The 17,506-nt window shown below is 37.5% G+C and overlaps 1 protein-coding gene across 1 annotated transcript in view; it reads right to left on the reverse strand.

The window, feature by feature from the left end:
- The window catches only part of LOC131592372 (synaptotagmin-1-like), a 336,297-nt gene that overhangs the window by 49,349 nt on the left and 269,442 nt on the right, over positions 1–17,506 (reverse strand). The window lies entirely within an intron of this gene.

A 17,506-nucleotide genomic window follows, 5' to 3' on the forward strand; every position in this document is an offset into this window, starting at 1 on the left:
CTCTTTAAACTAAGGCAGGATTTTTTGTTTTCTCCAGGCTGCATTTCAGTGGAAATCTGTTAAGAAACACGCACAAACAGCTGTTTCCTGTGAAACAGTAATATGGATCTTTCTCATCACACTTTGTAACAAAAGCGAAAAGTATAAAAAAAACCCACAAAGTATAAAATATTCAGTATATAAAAAGACTTGTCTCCTATCTGTTAGAAGAGAAAAAAAAAAAAGGCAGATAGAGACCATGAAGGGACACAGTACGTCCCTCCTCACATAAGGGATAGCTGGAAGGATTTGGTTTTGCCTTCCAGCCCATCATCTGAGATCCTGCCAAATGCAGCCTTTTGCTATTCATCATTTAAGATTTTCCTAACAGTCCTGGCAAAGAGAGAAAAGCTGAATGATGTTCAGGATTACAGGAACTTTGTTTTAAAAGGATGAATAAGAGACAGGAACTTGCAGATGAGAGGGAGGATATTGCTTAGAAATGACGAGTTGGATGATCCGAGCTGCTTTCCTCCCTTCCTTCAAGGCCCATGGTATATCTTGGGGGGCTAACAAGGATGTTTTTGAGATATGAAGGATAAGCTTACACCAAGCAGACCAATAAAAAAATTTCAGACAGCCACGCCTCTCTTCCAAAGGCATTTGTTCTTATGGCAAATGCTCACTTCCACACTTTATTCTGACAGTAGTGTATAAAGTACATTTCTACGATTGTCTCTCTTTGCTTCCAGTGTTTTCTTAGACACAACTGAGAGCAACTCACCCATATGCTCATGGATGTAGTGGATGTTTCCTACAGACATCCTGTGCATGTCCATGTGCAAAGAACTTTACCTATAAGGTGACAGATTCTAAACTGCTTATTTCAAGTTGGGACTAAAATCCAGGGATAGTAATAGACAGTTCCCTGCCAGACATCATCTCAGCAATCACCAGAGGTCAGAAAACATACAGAATTAGCATAGTCACATGTAGTTAAGAAATGCTCAGACAGAACAAACAAAATAGCTTGTGATGTTAAATGTGTGTGTTGTATAAAAATGCTCTCAGAATGCACTGTGCCAGTATCTTGAAAACTCATGGTGTTCCCCTCACCTCAAAAGGATATGGTAGAATTGGGACAGATTCCAAGAAAAGCAGCAGGAACAAGCAAGGATACGACAGTTTCTTCAGAAGGAACGTGTAAAGAGATTAGGACTCCTCAGGCTGCAAAGTGAATAGTTGGGGAGGAGACCTCTATCTGAAGGGCTAGAATTTTGTTATTACCTTGTTCAAAAGGACTGACACAAATATAAAAAAACTTACTCATATCTAGAACAATCCTAGATGTCTTTCAGAACATGGACTTCACTACCATGAAAGAATTTACTGTTCTTCTCTGACTGCATATACTGCTCTAAATCCCAGCACAGATTCAGATCATGAGACTATGGACTTTAGCCATGCAATCTGCATAGCTCATGCCTAGCTTTAGCTGAGCTTCAAATAGCACAGTGATAGCAAATCATGCTTCTGTTCACCTGACATTTGGTTTTCTGACTCCATATTGGATAGGATAACAGTGAAGTTGATCTATCACTTACAGATTGCTCAGAACGAAAGAAATCAATTGCTTATTGATTTGTGTTATCATGATCACAAGTCAGCCAGCCACCAGTGTTCTCCACAGTCACTGCTCTATTACATTGTAGAGGTGGCTTAAATTCACCTGTGGATTCATGGGGCTGTAAGAAGATTGAAACAAGGTATATATGAAAGCTTATTTTAGTCCCTCCATCTAAGAGATCTCTATGTATTACCCAATATTCAAGGGCTCTGCCTCACCTCCAGATTCATTAGGCAGAGCTTTAGTTGTAGCAGCATAGGAACTTTTGTTCCCTTTTAAATCAATACCATGCTTCTAATTGTTCCTTTCAGTGGATATTTGTAAGGGTTTTTTTAGCTTTTGTTTGTTTCAATTTTTGATTTTTGTTTTTTTAATTTCTTTGGTGTCTTTAATTTATTTTTTTTTTGTAATCTTGTGTTGAGACAAGAGTGTGTTTAGAAACCATAAAATAGTATTAGGATTGTTGCTTTGATCTGAGTGCTTCAGCAGTAGCTGAAGGAAGTACTTTACACTGAACAGCTATTGCCACAGAGACCATCACCTCTCACCAGAATTTCTCCATTTGCAATCATGTTATGCTACTGTGCAAATACTGCAATTGTCTATATAGAAGAGTAATTTTAAGAGGGAGTTTAATGTTTTTTTAGCCTCTTTTAACGTAATTTTAGCTGCAGGAAACACAAAGAAGGCAGCACCATACAAACTGCCAGTTTTCCATAGATCACCAGGAAGCCATGGGAAATGGTAGCAGATGATGGGCTAATTCCAGTGAATAACCTGAAGAAAAAACGTAGGCACCTCATTAAGTGCCTCCAGAATCAATTTTAGTACTTTTTTTGTTGGTATGAAAATCTATATCAACTGCAGTTTTGAAATACTTGTACTTGTAACCTTTTCTCTGCATGACTGGCACACTTTTTTTTTTTTTTTTTAATTTAAAAAATATCTGTCAGGCAAAACACTGGAAGTGGCAGCACTTCAATGAAGCAAAAAAACCCCAATCACAAGAGGTGTGGTTTGCAGGAGATAATTAGAAACCCCTGCAGGGCTACACGGTACAGATGAGTGCTGCTGGTATGGTGATTATCCCATGGAGATGCCTTATTGTTATTATTAATTTCTTTCAGCCCTGTATATAAATAATTTATGTTAGTAAATTACTTTGATGGAAACTGTAAGTTAGTGTTAGAAACTTCCAGCTGGGAGGTTCATAGTCATTAACCTATTCATGTATAATGCTTATACACCAATCAAAAGATTCTCTCCATCTAAGCAACTTCCTAACTTCATTACTTTTAAAGAAGATGCAATGGAGCAGAACATAAATGAGAGAGACAGTGCTGCTAACACGTCTTCAACTTAGGAAAGGCTTTTTGAAGTCCTGTTGAGAACCTGGACTTTTTAGAGAAGACTCTTAAGTAGCTCCTGCCTGTTTGGTGCTTTTCCTATTTGTCAGTAATCATGGTTGTCTTGACAGTACATGCTCCTAATGAGCTACAGACAAAAATGCTTTTTATGCAGATGACTCTCATTTGTACTGCAGAATCTCTAACAGACATATCTATCTCATTAATATAAACATTCTCTACATTTTTTGTGGAAGATATTATGAGAAAGTTGATGCTTGCAGTTCTCTTAGTAAAACAATACCAAAATAACAAGCAACAGCACCATATGCTTTTCCCTAATTGGATATGAGACTCAAAACCAATCAGTATAGGAAGAATATAAACACACTGAGGCCTGTTTCCAACTTTGGTACCTGGTTTTGACCGTGAATATTTGCATAAGCCTGAGAGAAACACAATATGATGCAATATATGGGCAAAGACCCAAAATAATACCATCTTACCCTAATCAATATTTACAATGAAAGCTTGTAATGTTCACTGTGTAGTTTTCACAGCAACCAAAACGTTTTAAAACTCTGTGGAGAAAACAGGGACAGCATAAATGTGGGTTATAAGCTAAATTAGTGTCTTTAAAAATTCAGGAGACCCAGGTAAATTGTAATGACAGAATCTCTACTCCCAATTCCCACACTGATGGACTTCAGACAATTTTAAGGCTACCACATGCTGTCTGTACATGGAGATCTCAAATGCAACAAATTCCTTTTCTTGGTATGTAAGGCATGAATACACTAAGCCTCAAAAAGTGCCGCAATAGTATTAGTGACAGAACCACATGGATGCAGAAATTGATGACAGACTGGTCCCAACTTCAATTAAGCCACAATGGCAAGTGGGTAGAATTAGCAACCGATACACATAGCTGGGATCTAGAAAGCATTACTCCTGCACACCCATAGAGCAAACAGGGATCACACTGGGGAAGGGTGATACTGGTTTGTTTAGCACCCATTTTTTTCTTCTAAACATGAAATTTTATTGCTACTACAGCTGTCTGACATTATTAGTTCCAAAGGTACTGCATTTTTGATAAATACATGGCTAAAGCAGAAAATTTCAAAGCTGCAATAGGTATAATCAGGAAAGAATTAAACTTTTTGTCTTATATTTGCAAATCAGGGTCCAGATGACCCCACAATATGAAGATGATTCTGCCACAATTAGGCAAAGGAATGGGAAGTGAGCAAGAAGCTCCTAGAACTCAGTTTGTAGAAGCAGGCTAGAAATAGACTGTGCAGCAGGGAAAGATAAGGAAGGGGAAGATGAGCTGGATCTAACATGTCAGCCCTTACGGCACTATCACATGAATATGTATGCACACCAAGTACAACTCTACCCCAAAGTTTGTGCACGACTTTTGGGATAAAATACCAAGAGTGGATAGGAGAGGCAGAGCTCTCCCAACCTTTTCAGACAAAAGGCTTATTGCAGAAGTACCTGTTTCAGACTTGCAAAATGTTATCTATACATCCAGTCAATATAAACCTAAGGGCTTTAACAATGAGATCACTAATCTAACAAGCAAAGTAATTCCTTTGTCGTCTGAAAGAATTTCATGTCCATGAACACAGCAGCCTAACTGGAAGTAAATAGGTGATAAAAGCCTCTGTAAAGAAGGCAGAACCAACTTCATGTGGTGTACCTACTGCAGCTTTAAAGACAGTGTTTTAAAAAATTAAAACATATGAACAGAAGTGCCCGACTGCACGATTCCTTACTCTATTATCAATCTGTGTTTTGTCTTAGAAAATGGAAGTACAGAATGTCTGAGTTTGCTTTTACTAACTTCTTCTTTTAGAAGAGTCTTCAGAGATTACATCCTCTTCAAATGTGCACACTTGGTCACAAAAGGAAGCCCCTGGTAATATAAGTGCAGTTACAAGACATCTAACAAGTAAATCAGAAAAAAAAAGTATTCTCAAGGCAAAGATCCAGAGGGCTCACTTTGAACCCTGCAGAAAAGTGACTGGCAGTGACAACAGGCTAAAGAAGAGATGGAAAAGAGACTGATACTAGGTGAAGAGAAAACAGAAGTCCATGAGGCAACTTTTAAAAGGATGAAGTTCTAGGGCAGACAGAGAATAATCTTTCAAATGAAGTGAGTTCATTAAAGGTATTGGGAGGTGGTATCTGTAGGCATACAGTCATGCTATAAAGTGAGAAAGCCAAAAGAAAGGGCTTAATTGCATATTCCTCTTGACTGACTTCCTACCACAGTCCTACTCTGACTCTTTGTGATACAACTTTTTTATGCCAGCACTACTTTTTACCTTGGCTTAAAAGGAACAGACCTATCAGGATCTTTCTCTGAAAGAAAAAAATATACTTCTTTTTCCTTCTTTCCCCTCAGCCCCCTCTGAACAGCACTACTTGAAACGGAAATTCGTGACACATCTCTGTCCTCTTATTGCAATATATATAAAAAAACCCCTGTGGATTGTATTTCTTTTAACTGCCATAACTATCTAATATTCCCCAACAAAATGGAAAATTTGACATGAAAGCAATTTGGGCAATAAATTTAAACTAGCCGATGTTATTAAAATATTAACAAACTAGGTTTTATTGGCTTCCTCCTTTTAGTCTGCCTATTACATTTTTAACTATTTAGAGAGAGTACTGCAATTACTGCTTTCTAAAGAGCAGAGAAAATGGAAAGAGAAAACACTTATTATTAGTAGAAAATGACACTTCACAGTCATCAGTTTAAAAGCATCACAATCAGATGTCTCTTGCAATATGAGAAATGCTGTGGCTGAAGGCAGCTGAAATCAAAGATTAGCCAAACCACACTCTTTGATTGCCAGACAAGAGACCAAACATACCAAATTCTTAATTAAACAAAAAGAAAATTAATTTCTTAAATAAATGAGAAAGGAAGGAATGAATGAAAAGATGAATGTGACTGAATTCATCATAATGAATATGGCTGAATGTCACTGCCTGGTTTCTGTAACTCTTTGGCTATCCACAAAATCCTGCAGCTGGCTGCTCTGCTTTAATCATTGCATGTCCCTCTGTTGTGCCACTTCACTTCTCCTCAGCTCCTGCCTGATCACATTTCTAAATGTCACTCATGTCTATGCAGGCCAGTGCACAAAACAAAATTAATTTAACTGAATGGCACACTAATATTATTACTTTTGACAGCATGGAAAACTTATTAACTACAGTATGTCATAAAGCTGGTCTTCTAGTGAGTAGTTTAAGTGCAACATTGAAAGGAAATGTAATACATTTGAAAGACTTTCTTGGCTTATCAGACATTGTGAGAAGTCAAATCACAAAGCTTGTCTCTAATTATTAGAATATTATATATGCACTGCAGACAGTCCACAGAAAGTCACTGTCCTCCTGTGACAGGGTAATAGGAAGCCACACTACTGTTCCCTTACTTGATTTGAAATTTCCTGTAGTAAGTATGAGCATCTTAATGTACAGTTATTGTAGTGTCTACTACTGAGTGTGTCTTTAGTTTCCAAAGGTGATTGAATTAAAAGTGTTAGACTATGAACTGGAATTACAGCATACATCCAAAAATATATAGGCTCAGTAGTCAGTAAAGAACTGCAATTAAGAATCAAAATAATTAGCAGTTTCTTACTTGTAAGATGTATGACTGCATGTGGCACTGTATGAAAAACCTGGCATGAACAGAGTCCTTGCTACAACAACCACACATTATTGATTACCCCAAGACAGAACAAGCTGATTTGAACAAATCAGTAAAAGTAGGAATGATTGGTATGATGGGACAACTACTCATCTATGGCTGCTGGTAACTACTGCTGAAATTCATCAGCACCAGGGAAAGACTATCCGGCAAAATCAGTGCATCCATTACTGAAGCCATGTAGTATTATGTTTCTATTTGTTCTGCAAAAACTATAAAGAGAAATTCAGTGGAATTCATGGATTACCTTCAGAGGCAGCCATCCTCTTCCCTATACTGAAACTTCAATGAACTACTAAGACAATAAGACCTACTACTAAGACATTAAATAAATGTTGACTGATGTCCTTTCTCTCCTCTCTTGCTTGCTGCGACACCAGCTCAGCTTTCATGTTCCTCCATAACATCCCCTAGCTCCCTTCTAACCTCCAGCTCCCTTCCCTCCATCACAAACCCCACACAATAGAGCAGCATCCTCCAAAATCTTCTGAATTGGCAATTAGGAAAGAGGCAGTACATACTGGTATTGTTTTAAAACTAGAAGCTTGCTGGCTAGCTAGGGGCAAGCCAAACAAAACATATGATGACCTGCCAAGTGCTCAAGGGTTTCCCTGAACAGGGCAAGAATCCGAGGATCCATGTTTGTTAAGACGTTGCATTCCTGTATACTTACAGAAAATTTTCTTACCTTGCTCTCCAACTTCCAGGGCAGCATGCAATACGGTTTTGTACCAAAACCAGCTAGTGCATTTACTTTCACAAAGTAAAAGACAACAAAGACAACTTGGCCACACAGAAAAGCGAGAATTCCCACTGCACCGCAGCAGTGACCTGAAAAGGGCTGCACACCAAGGACCAGCACAGCAAGATGAAAAGGAACTGGACTTGCTAATAGGAAAATCACAGACAGCTGATCTAATTGACAGCTAATAGGTGAATACTTATAAGAAGACAGTTCTCCACCTGTAAGTTATCAAGCTGAAGTTTTTCTTTCATGTAAAATTTCACCCAAGCCAATGTCATCTTTTTTTTTTCCATTCACTGCTTTTGTGCTACAAGCACACGTAGGGTTACAATAATTTATTGATTTTTGTACTGAAGATTCTTTTCAGAGCATCGGAACTAAATGTGAGGTGGGGTAAAGAATATGCAGCTGGAAAAGACGCAAGCTGAAAAGATCAAAAAAGCTCTTGTTCTAGTGCTCCCCAGTTTGAGGGAAGTCAGAAATATGTGAAATACTCTCTCAGATAATTTCAGTATTTTTGTCTTTGGTTCCACTTGAAATACATGTCTCCTACTACAATGCCTTGCATTATATGTCTTAAGTTCAGCACATTAAATATTTGTGTTCAGTTCAAGAATCAGGCCCTCCAACCTAGTGCTACATATTCAACTCTATTGACTTTACCTTACCAGGCTTATATCCACTTCTTAAACTAAGCATTCAAACATTTATTTTTATGAAACTGCTGAAAGATATTCAAGAGTTGGATAAATACTTATTGGCAAATTCCTCTTTTTTTATTCTACTTCTCCTGACTATTTCACTTTGAAAAAACCTCTTAACACATTCTTTAGGAAGACAAGGCAGCTCACCAAAGGTCATCATAGCAATCAGAACCACACACTTGATTGTATTAATCTCTTCAGTAAAAAGAAAGAGTTCATTGCAGTTATCTAAAAATCTAGGAAAGAGGACTGCACTTGTCATAAGATCTCTGGCTCAGTGACATTCCTTTTTAATAAATCTTAGACCACAAGGGAAATAAGGCTGAAACAGTGCTAATGTTATACCTGTCTTACTCAAAAAAGGCCATATAGGATGAAGATGGTATCTATCAGTCATTTGTCTTTGATCAAACCCAGATGAAATCAAAGAAGAATTCATAAAAGTTTGTAATAATGTTGAGTTAAAGGATATAAAATATTATGAATATGCAGTCACATTGTTTTATGGAAAATAAAGGTCTTTTCAACTCAAACCAGATTCCCTCTTTGGTAAAACTGTAAATTTTCTCGATGAAGGAAGCATGCACATTTCTTTTTTTTTTTTTCTGTTCAAGGTCTACTGCTGTTTTTAGTGGGGAAGACATTTTGCTGACAAAGGAGGCAGGTGAATGATAAAAACTATTACAACAGTAAATAGTAATGCAACCGGTTGGTGAGAAAGAAAGTGCTTAATCAGCTACCTGTAATCAGTCACAAAGAGGATATTTTCATACAGCCAAAAGCAAATTTTCCACGTTCTAAGACTCTAAACAGTCTTATAAAGACTACTAAGGATCTCAAGATTTTTGTAAGTAACTTCTGAATCAGGAAAGGTATTTTATGAGGCAATACCTCCTGCTGAGGACTCAGGGTCATAAGCTACAGACCATGAACTGCAATTGTAATGCTGTGCAAAACAATCAAGAGTAGACATGGTCAGAAGAGGCTGGTGACTTTGTCTGCCTGGCAAAGAAATACAGTATGCTGCACAAAAGTTCTTGTTAATTTTTTTTTAAGATGCTGAAAACTACAAAGAAAGTAAAAAAGTCACGACAGACACGGCAGAAATGAAAACCTGATTTTGAAAACCATGGAAGATTAATTTCTGCAGCTTTCTGAAAAGAGGATTGGATGTGACTTGATTACAGTGAATAAGTATTGTAGAGAAAAGCAAGCATCATGTATTAAATTGCTTGAATCTACTGAAGAAGGGCATAACAAGAATCAGCAACAGAGTAGAATCCAGTAACATCTAAGTAACAAGAAAAGCACACATTTTTAAGAGAGATAGAATACTGCTGAAGCTATAAAAGGGGTGTTATTTTCTTCATCTACTTATGTCTTAAAATCAAAAATTTTCAAACTCTGTGCTTAAAGACCCTCTAAGACTTTTTCAGTGGAGGTGCAAAGCTGCCTATAACAAACATTGCTGAGGGCTGAGAATCAGACAGTTTCTAGCTTCATGTTCCAAAACCAAGCAAGGTAAAACTTCCAAGCTTGTAAGATTTTCTTGTGCCACCTTCCTCCCAACTTGGTACTGGGAGAACACTATTAGCTCCAGGATGCTGCCTATTGCCTAGACTGAGTTAGATTATAGGAGATTCTTTGAAATGTTCCTAAGAGTCCTCCAGATTTAGGGCAAATAATACCACCTAATTTAGTGAAATGTCTAAATGAATTGATAGGAAATAGCACTATTATGAAAAATAAAAAGGTTTTTTGAAATGGGAGACTTTTTTCAGACAGAAAATTTTAATCTTAGCTAATATAAATGTCATAGAAAACTTGTCTGCTCTAAAACATCAGAAAATTAATGCTTGTCCTGATAATTAATGTGCAAATCTGAGTGAGTAAAACCACTTTCAGCATAACCCACTCCTAAATCTGGGTTGGGCATTAACAGACAGGGGATGTCAGCTGCAGACCTCAGGACACTCCCACAAAAATGAGCTGCTGCCAACTTTAAAGCTGAGGCTCCACTCAGCAAGAGGTCCTCCTCTTAATTTTCACAGTTACTGAAGAAGATACGGAAAAACAGAGGTAAAATAACTGGATTCCAGACAATCAGAAATAATTTAAGCAGCACCTAATATTAAGCATCTGATGGGAAGCTCAGGTGCTGTCTGCCTGTTGCCAGCCATAGCACTGTGAAGCTGCAGTGCCATGTTCTATACCAGCGCCACTAAAAGCAAGTTGTACATCCCACATCATGGTAATCGTACAGGGAATGACTTCAGTCAGAATTTTATGGCAAGCTCTTTGGCTAAAAAGCAGGGATTTGAACTCGAGGTCAGCCACAAGTAGAGCAAGGCTCAGAGAAGGGTTCCCAAATTCAGTTGTCTTTATCAGTGTTAGTGGATGTTCCAGTACCTCCTAATTCCATTCTGTTGTAGGCAAATGCAAGCAGCCAACCAAGCAGCAATAACACCACTTACAACTCTCTCCCTGCGAGTTAGGAAGCCTTTATCTCTGACATTACTTCTGTAATTGTGACTGCAGACATAACTGTCAAGGAAAACATCTTGAGATCCATGTCACTGGATTCAGTTTCAGGTACGTGTTTTACTCTAGATTTAGGCCAGCAAGAAGAACCTACGGAACATATCTGGCTCCAAAAAGAGATCGGAAATAGATTTCATCTGCGCACTGATGATGGTAGCACAAAGTGAGTTGTGTTCTGCTCTAATGAGACAGCAGTAGTAATTCTGTTGCAGTGATCATACTCCAGCCCTCTACATTAAAAAAATCATACTCTGAAAAGTCTGCTAATGGAAGGGACAAAACAACTATGGTACCCCTCCATCCCTCTAGTGAGTGAGCCAGTCAGGCAGCCCGAGTACTGCTCTAGTTATGATAGTAGCAATCACAAAGTAAGCTGCAGACGGCCACAGAAAAGAAGGAGAAGGAGAGAAGTACAGGTGCACTAAACTCATCCTGCTGCATTACTTGTAACATACTAACAACACATCAGCCACTGTGAGGGAATTCTTTGGCCTTTGGTTATCTCTGTCCACCATCCATTTAGCCTAGAAATAAGACCTGTTATACTTCCTAAATTCATGTACTCTACCTCTTGAAACATTAGCATAAACAAAATAGAAGTCTCATACCTCTGAACTGAAAACACAGTCTTATGTTCCAGACTCTAACTGTGATTAGGGAATTTTGTGCTAATTCCTGTCACAGGTACAATGCAAAGTGCTTCAGATACCAGTTTAAGCTCATTGTTGAACTAAAAGGAAACACAACAGCTCTGAAAAGAGGTTAAATGGTTACTATGGTAATCTTTGACATGGTTTAAATCAGTGTTTAAAAGGTGATAGAGGAAAAAAAAATAAAGAAAATGGCTAATCCCTTTCTTTCTTGGACCACTATTCCTAAACCTTTGTCTCCCCTTTTCAAAAATACATCCTTCTCTGATGTTTCTGGAAGCCAAAATGTTATAGTTCTACATGGAGTGGGCACAACAAAGCAAAGACATTGGAGTAGCATGCAACTCCTCCTCAACCTTCTAGTGAAAATGCTGGTGTCATTTTTGTGATACCCACTCTTCCCTTGTGACTGCAAAAATGCTGCTCTCTGTTCTGAAGGTCCTTCTAATGACATTGTATTTTGATACAGTGGTTTAACAGCTTCCCTTAGCTTCTGATCCCAGTTTGTAACAGGAATCTGATAACAATTTTTGTCACTTTTAGCTTGGAAATATAGGGGAGAAAGGGAAATAAGGTATTTGCCTGGGCTACTGCAAAGCATCTGCCTAAAATCCCACGTGAGCATAAATGGGCATAGTGAGCCCATTTCTGCCTCTGGATTATGCATTCACTGATGCTGGTAGTCAGAAAAATAAATAAGTACGTAAAAGACCAGTTGGAGAACAATGCTGAACAATTCCAGATACAGCACATTCTGTGGCCCTTTCACACTCATCAGCTGTTCCATTTATAATCTCTCCCCGAGTACAGAACTTTACACTTGGGAGTACTCCACAATGAAATCTGTACTTCCTGGAATTCCTTCTGCAGTTTCCATCCAAAATACCTCTTCATACTCTAGCTTCAGATGAGTTTGATCCCTCTCAGTAGCTTCCTCAAAACTCAAACACTATTCAGAACACTGCTTTCCAATTGCCATTATTTGTAGCTGTGTCTTTGAACTTTAAAATATCTTATGCTTGCGTAATAAAACCCCACACAGTAACATTAATATGTGGAGGCTGGGAACTGCCCACTATTCCTTCCTTTGGCCTTGGAATTTTCTACAAGGTTCTTAGCAATACACTTTGTCTGAAACAAATGTTATTATTATTTTGTGTATTATGGGTCATTAGATGTTTAGCACCAAGTGTAGGATCTACTATTTCAGACTCAAAATGTCCTTCCACACATAGAAGGAAAATAGTAATAAAAAGGTTTTTGGCAAATAAGCAATACATGTTTTTCTGATCTCAGAATGAATACTTTCCAAGAACAGAAAGGCCCCAGAAGAATCTAACACTATCCCTGAGCTTCTCCCTCTTTTATACTGTCTGTATTTGAATTTAATATCTGTAAACCCAGACAGTTTGAGATGAATCAAGACAAGTTCCCTTTTGATTTCAAGTAAGCCAATTACATTCTTTTTATTATAACACAAGAATGTCTCTGACCTCCTAAAGCGTCTCTTCCAGAGAGCGAGTGAAGAAAGAGAATACTCAACAAAGGTATATAGTGGGATTGTCAGCACTTTGAGTATGAAAGGTGAGAAAAGAAATGCATAATTCTAATGAAATAAAAACAGTACCCTTACAGGTCTACTTGAATCATATTTAGAATCATTTTAGCATCTTCAATTTCAAGATGAAAAAAACCTAATTAACTGCTGAAGAATTTTAAAGCAGGCTTGCTTATTCTCAAACTTCAGAACCTCTGTTTTGTTCTCTGTCTCAGTAGGAAATTCAGGCAGGACAGATGCTGCACTTACAATGTTAAACAGGCATTCAACGATCTCTGTTTACTGCATAAACTCTTCACAAAACCTGAAAATTAAAACCTCCTTAGATTTAACATTTTAAAGTTTTAATTGGGTGTAAGAATATGTAAGAACTTGAGCAGATGTAAACAGCATGAAGAAAACATAGTGTTCCAATATAACTTGCAGCTAAATAAAGGAAATCTCACATTTTAAAATTTGTCTGACACTCTGACAGAATCACTCTGACAGCTTCTCCATAGGGATAATGATGCTTTCTTTTGCAAAGCACTGTGCTCTCTGCAAAGCTGTAAAAGAACTAAGTGTTATTACCAGTGATGGGAAAGGCCTATTAGATCATCTGTCCATTGCTCATGTAACTATAACAGAAAATAACAGTGATTTGCTGCTGTAATTTGACAGTGACTTTTGTAAAAATGTCCTTTCCTCTTAGATCCGTGCAAGTTTCAGTTCCAGAGAGTCAGTAAGCTGGGTGGCTCACTAACTTTGTCACAGTCTCTAACTTCTGTGAAGTGTACCAAGGTATTAAATACATGTGTTTTGGGCCCACTTTTCCACCTCCTTCCTTCACCTTTTACTTTTGGATAAGGAAGGAAAGAACAATCCTCATGAAAAGCCCAGTCAAGGTTCACAGAACTGCTTTTTCACTCTCCAGCTTGGGGTTGTGCACCATGTAGGAGTGATGCTGGTGTTTTCCAGCAGACCTCCCATTCAGAAGGCTTGTATAAAATACACCCAGCATCACCCAGTGTGGTATGACCTTGCATCCATCATGTAATCTAACCATGGTGGATGCCTGGTCAGATAATGCAGAGTCTCATGGGATGGCATTTGTGAAAGATCTGCAGAACTCTTGGTGGTGGATACTGTCAGGTCAACAAAGATCCTCCTCCTTACGATATAACACTCTGATTCTCCACTGCTTTCAAGGGAAAGAATTGTTTCTGCTCTACCTTATATTCTCTAAAATTTCTTGGCATATTTGCTACAACAGGTTTTCAATTTAAGTGCCAATATAACAAAATGTCTGGAGGGAAATCAGCAGAAGTATTCAGAAGATGACTCTCAGTATGATTCACACCGCTGTGAGCAAAGAAGAGGTCTGTCTGGCCTTCTGTACTGGAGTGATAACAGATATTGGATGCAGTGTGTACTCAGATAAAGTTAATAGCAATGACATCTGGTAGATGACAGAGAGGAACAAACTCCTGTGATCTGCTTTTTAACACTCTGTGCCCAAACCATTATATGTCAGACTTGGTAAAAGTGAATAACCTTTCAATATCTACCACTCCTCCCTCCCACACTCTCTGTCAAATGAGACTGAAGGACTACTAGACACAAGGACAGCAGATCTAAAAGGAGTCAAGGAAAAAGGATTCAAGGTATGCAGCTCATTAGAAGCGGCCTCCTCAATATTTAGCAGTCATTGCACATTCCCAAAGCTCTCTTAGAGTCATCAAAAATGCTCACACAAAGGGTTCACACAAAGTACCTTCAAAGTACTTCGCAAACATAAATATATTAATAAGACCTTTCCCAGAAGAGAATGCAGTGTCAGAGAGATGCTATTCAAATGGCTAGGCTGTGAGAGATAGAGCTTACATTATTTCATTAAACCTTCATCCTCTGTCTTCAATTTTAAGCCCATTTAGAAAAAAGGACAGATTGTCCAGGGAAGCTTTATGAGCAAAAAGAAAAGTAACTGCTTGTAAAATTGTTTTGACCTCTATGATTGCAGTGGTAATTAAATTGCAATTCTGTCATGTGCATCAACTGAATTTGACATAAAGTAAAACCGAGATTTTTATATTCACTTTGACTGATGCCACCTAGATAGTTCTTTTAAAGAGACTGCTGACAACTGCCACTGATTCACTTTGGTGTACATCTTGTCTAGGGGTCATAATTAAAACATTAAGGATACTTTGGCAACTTAATTTCAAACCTTTAGAATTATAATTAGCACTCTGTTGCTGAGATCTGAGGAACTTGCCTAAGTATTGTAAGGGCAAGAAAGGAAATAAAGCCTGTCATTCTTCAAATATTGAAAATTGCATGCAAATGTGCTTTTCAAGGAAAAGTTCATTACACAATTATAACACGTGTAGTAATCTGCAAAAGATATTTTGTTAGCAATAGAATTACATTTGTCATAAACTTTTTTATGAAATCCAGTTGCTCAGGTTTTAGTTTGTTATTTTAGTAAGCCAGACCACCATATCATGCTCATGATCATTACCAAGAGACAAATATGTATCTACTGCTACACGTCTGATATAGATAAACCATGTTAGCCTTCATACACACAGTGCTGTCTTTGCTAATTCTGAAACCAAGATACTTCATGGTTGCAGATGTATCTGCTGTGAATTCTGCAACATCTGCTGCGTCAGATGACAATCAGTTTATGCAGATAAAAGCTGTCCCATCCCTACTTATTACCATTTAAAATACACTAGAATCTGCTTGGACTCTTTGCTGTGGAGCAGGGACTGAAACATCAAAGATGGTAAGGTCCTTGAATCAAATATGGAATATGAAACACAACTCCTAAACTGCTGCCAGACGCACCTCTCCTGGTTCTTGGTAGAGATTTCTCTTCCAAATTGGGCCAAGCAATTATTTGAATCTGGCTCAACATATATATGACAGAAGTAGAGATTCCATAATGGAGCAGAAGTAAGTTTGGATTAAATACACTTGGTAAGGAATAAGTGGTTTTTGTAGGATTACTTTTTGTTTGTACAATGAGCTTATGAGCTGTTACAAACCAGATATACATAGTATATAGAAAACTAAGGTTAAAACGTCTCCATATACCCCAAATTATGTTATTTTTCCATATTGATTAGATACCTTGCATGCTGGAGCATTGAGATGCAAAAATAAAACATGAGATCTCCTGCAGTATGAAAATATTTAAGGAGCTGGTGTAAGCACATTTTTCCATGATGCTTTCATATCATCATATTGCCTAGCTCCTTATAAATAAAATGGCCATGCTTTGGTGGCAACTTCAAAAAGGTTCCATCAAAAAAGAATAAAAATAACAGTTTTTTTCTGCATAACAGTACCTGAAATTTGAAACCTAGATTTCATCTCTACAGCAAACTATTCAAAGCTCTTGCAATACTCATTAAATGTCCAAATACTTCCAGAATTATTTATTTTATCTACCTCCTTCTTTTTTAATAAATAGTATTTTCCAAATCAGAATGCATTTCTGGAAGTAGCTCACATGCTCAATATCTGTTTCAAGCAAGGTTTAATCATATAGTATTAGCAGGGTATGAATTTTATTAAAGCAACCAAGTGACTGCATCAGGTCTTAGTGGGAATGGTAGCTAGAACACTTAAGAAGCAACTTTCTATGCAATAAGGCAGATGAAACCCTAATCTGTAACATGTTATCTGTAAGATGCATACATGGGTATCATTGTTTATTTTCTAAAAGATTAAACTTATACTACAAAGGCAAAAGTGGCAATTCCTTTTTGAATAGTGTTCAGCTTATTTTATGTGTTTCATAACAGAAACGCATGAAACAATTTGAAATCACACATAGTAGTGTAATAGAAGACCAATTTGTTACTTGATAAAATTTGGAAGGATTAATACACTCAGATTTCCCATTTTCAGCTTTCTAGCATGCTGAGCGCTTAAAAGAACAGGTCCCTTGAACTACAAACTTCCTTTATCTCTTTTTTTCATTTTCATATTTAACTTTTAAGAGTGGAAGAAAAATGCCCTACATAGCAGGGCACTGATGTCACCTGAAGAAAGAGAGCCCTGCAAATACTGCCACTATGAAACAATGACGTGCAGAACAATCTCAGTGTAGCAGTGGCTTTCAAATCAGCAAGAAGTTGAAGAAAGCCATCTGAAAATACAGTCTTTAAAATGAACACTGAAAAAGGCAAGACTGAAATGTACCATTTTTGAAAATCTGGGAAGGCTGCATTGGCTCTGCATTTGCTGCTGTTTTCACCACTTTTAGTCTAAATCAATACTCAGGTTTTCATCACTCGTAGAAGGAAAGATTTCATTTAGAGATTGTCCCTTTAATTACAGAAACTAAGATTTGAATCCAAAGAACTTTATTAGCTAAATTAGATGAAACTCAGAATTAGAGAATTAGAAATTAGAGAAACTCAGACTCACGATTACTTCTCCTCCCACCAGAGAATTAAAGCAAGCTATTCACTCTGAGTGGGCAAGTATTGTCTATAAATCAAAAGGAAAAATAATGTAAAAAATGAGTACAAAATGATCTTACAATAAGCAAAAAGTTGGATGTATCAGCGTGAACAATCTCACAGGATGCGCAATCTGGTGATGAAATATTTCTAAGAAGTG

This window comes from Poecile atricapillus, chromosome W (assembly GCF_030490865.1).
Source record: "Poecile atricapillus isolate bPoeAtr1 chromosome W, bPoeAtr1.hap1, whole genome shotgun sequence".
NCBI classification, from domain to species: Eukaryota; Metazoa; Chordata; class Aves; order Passeriformes; family Paridae; genus Poecile; species Poecile atricapillus.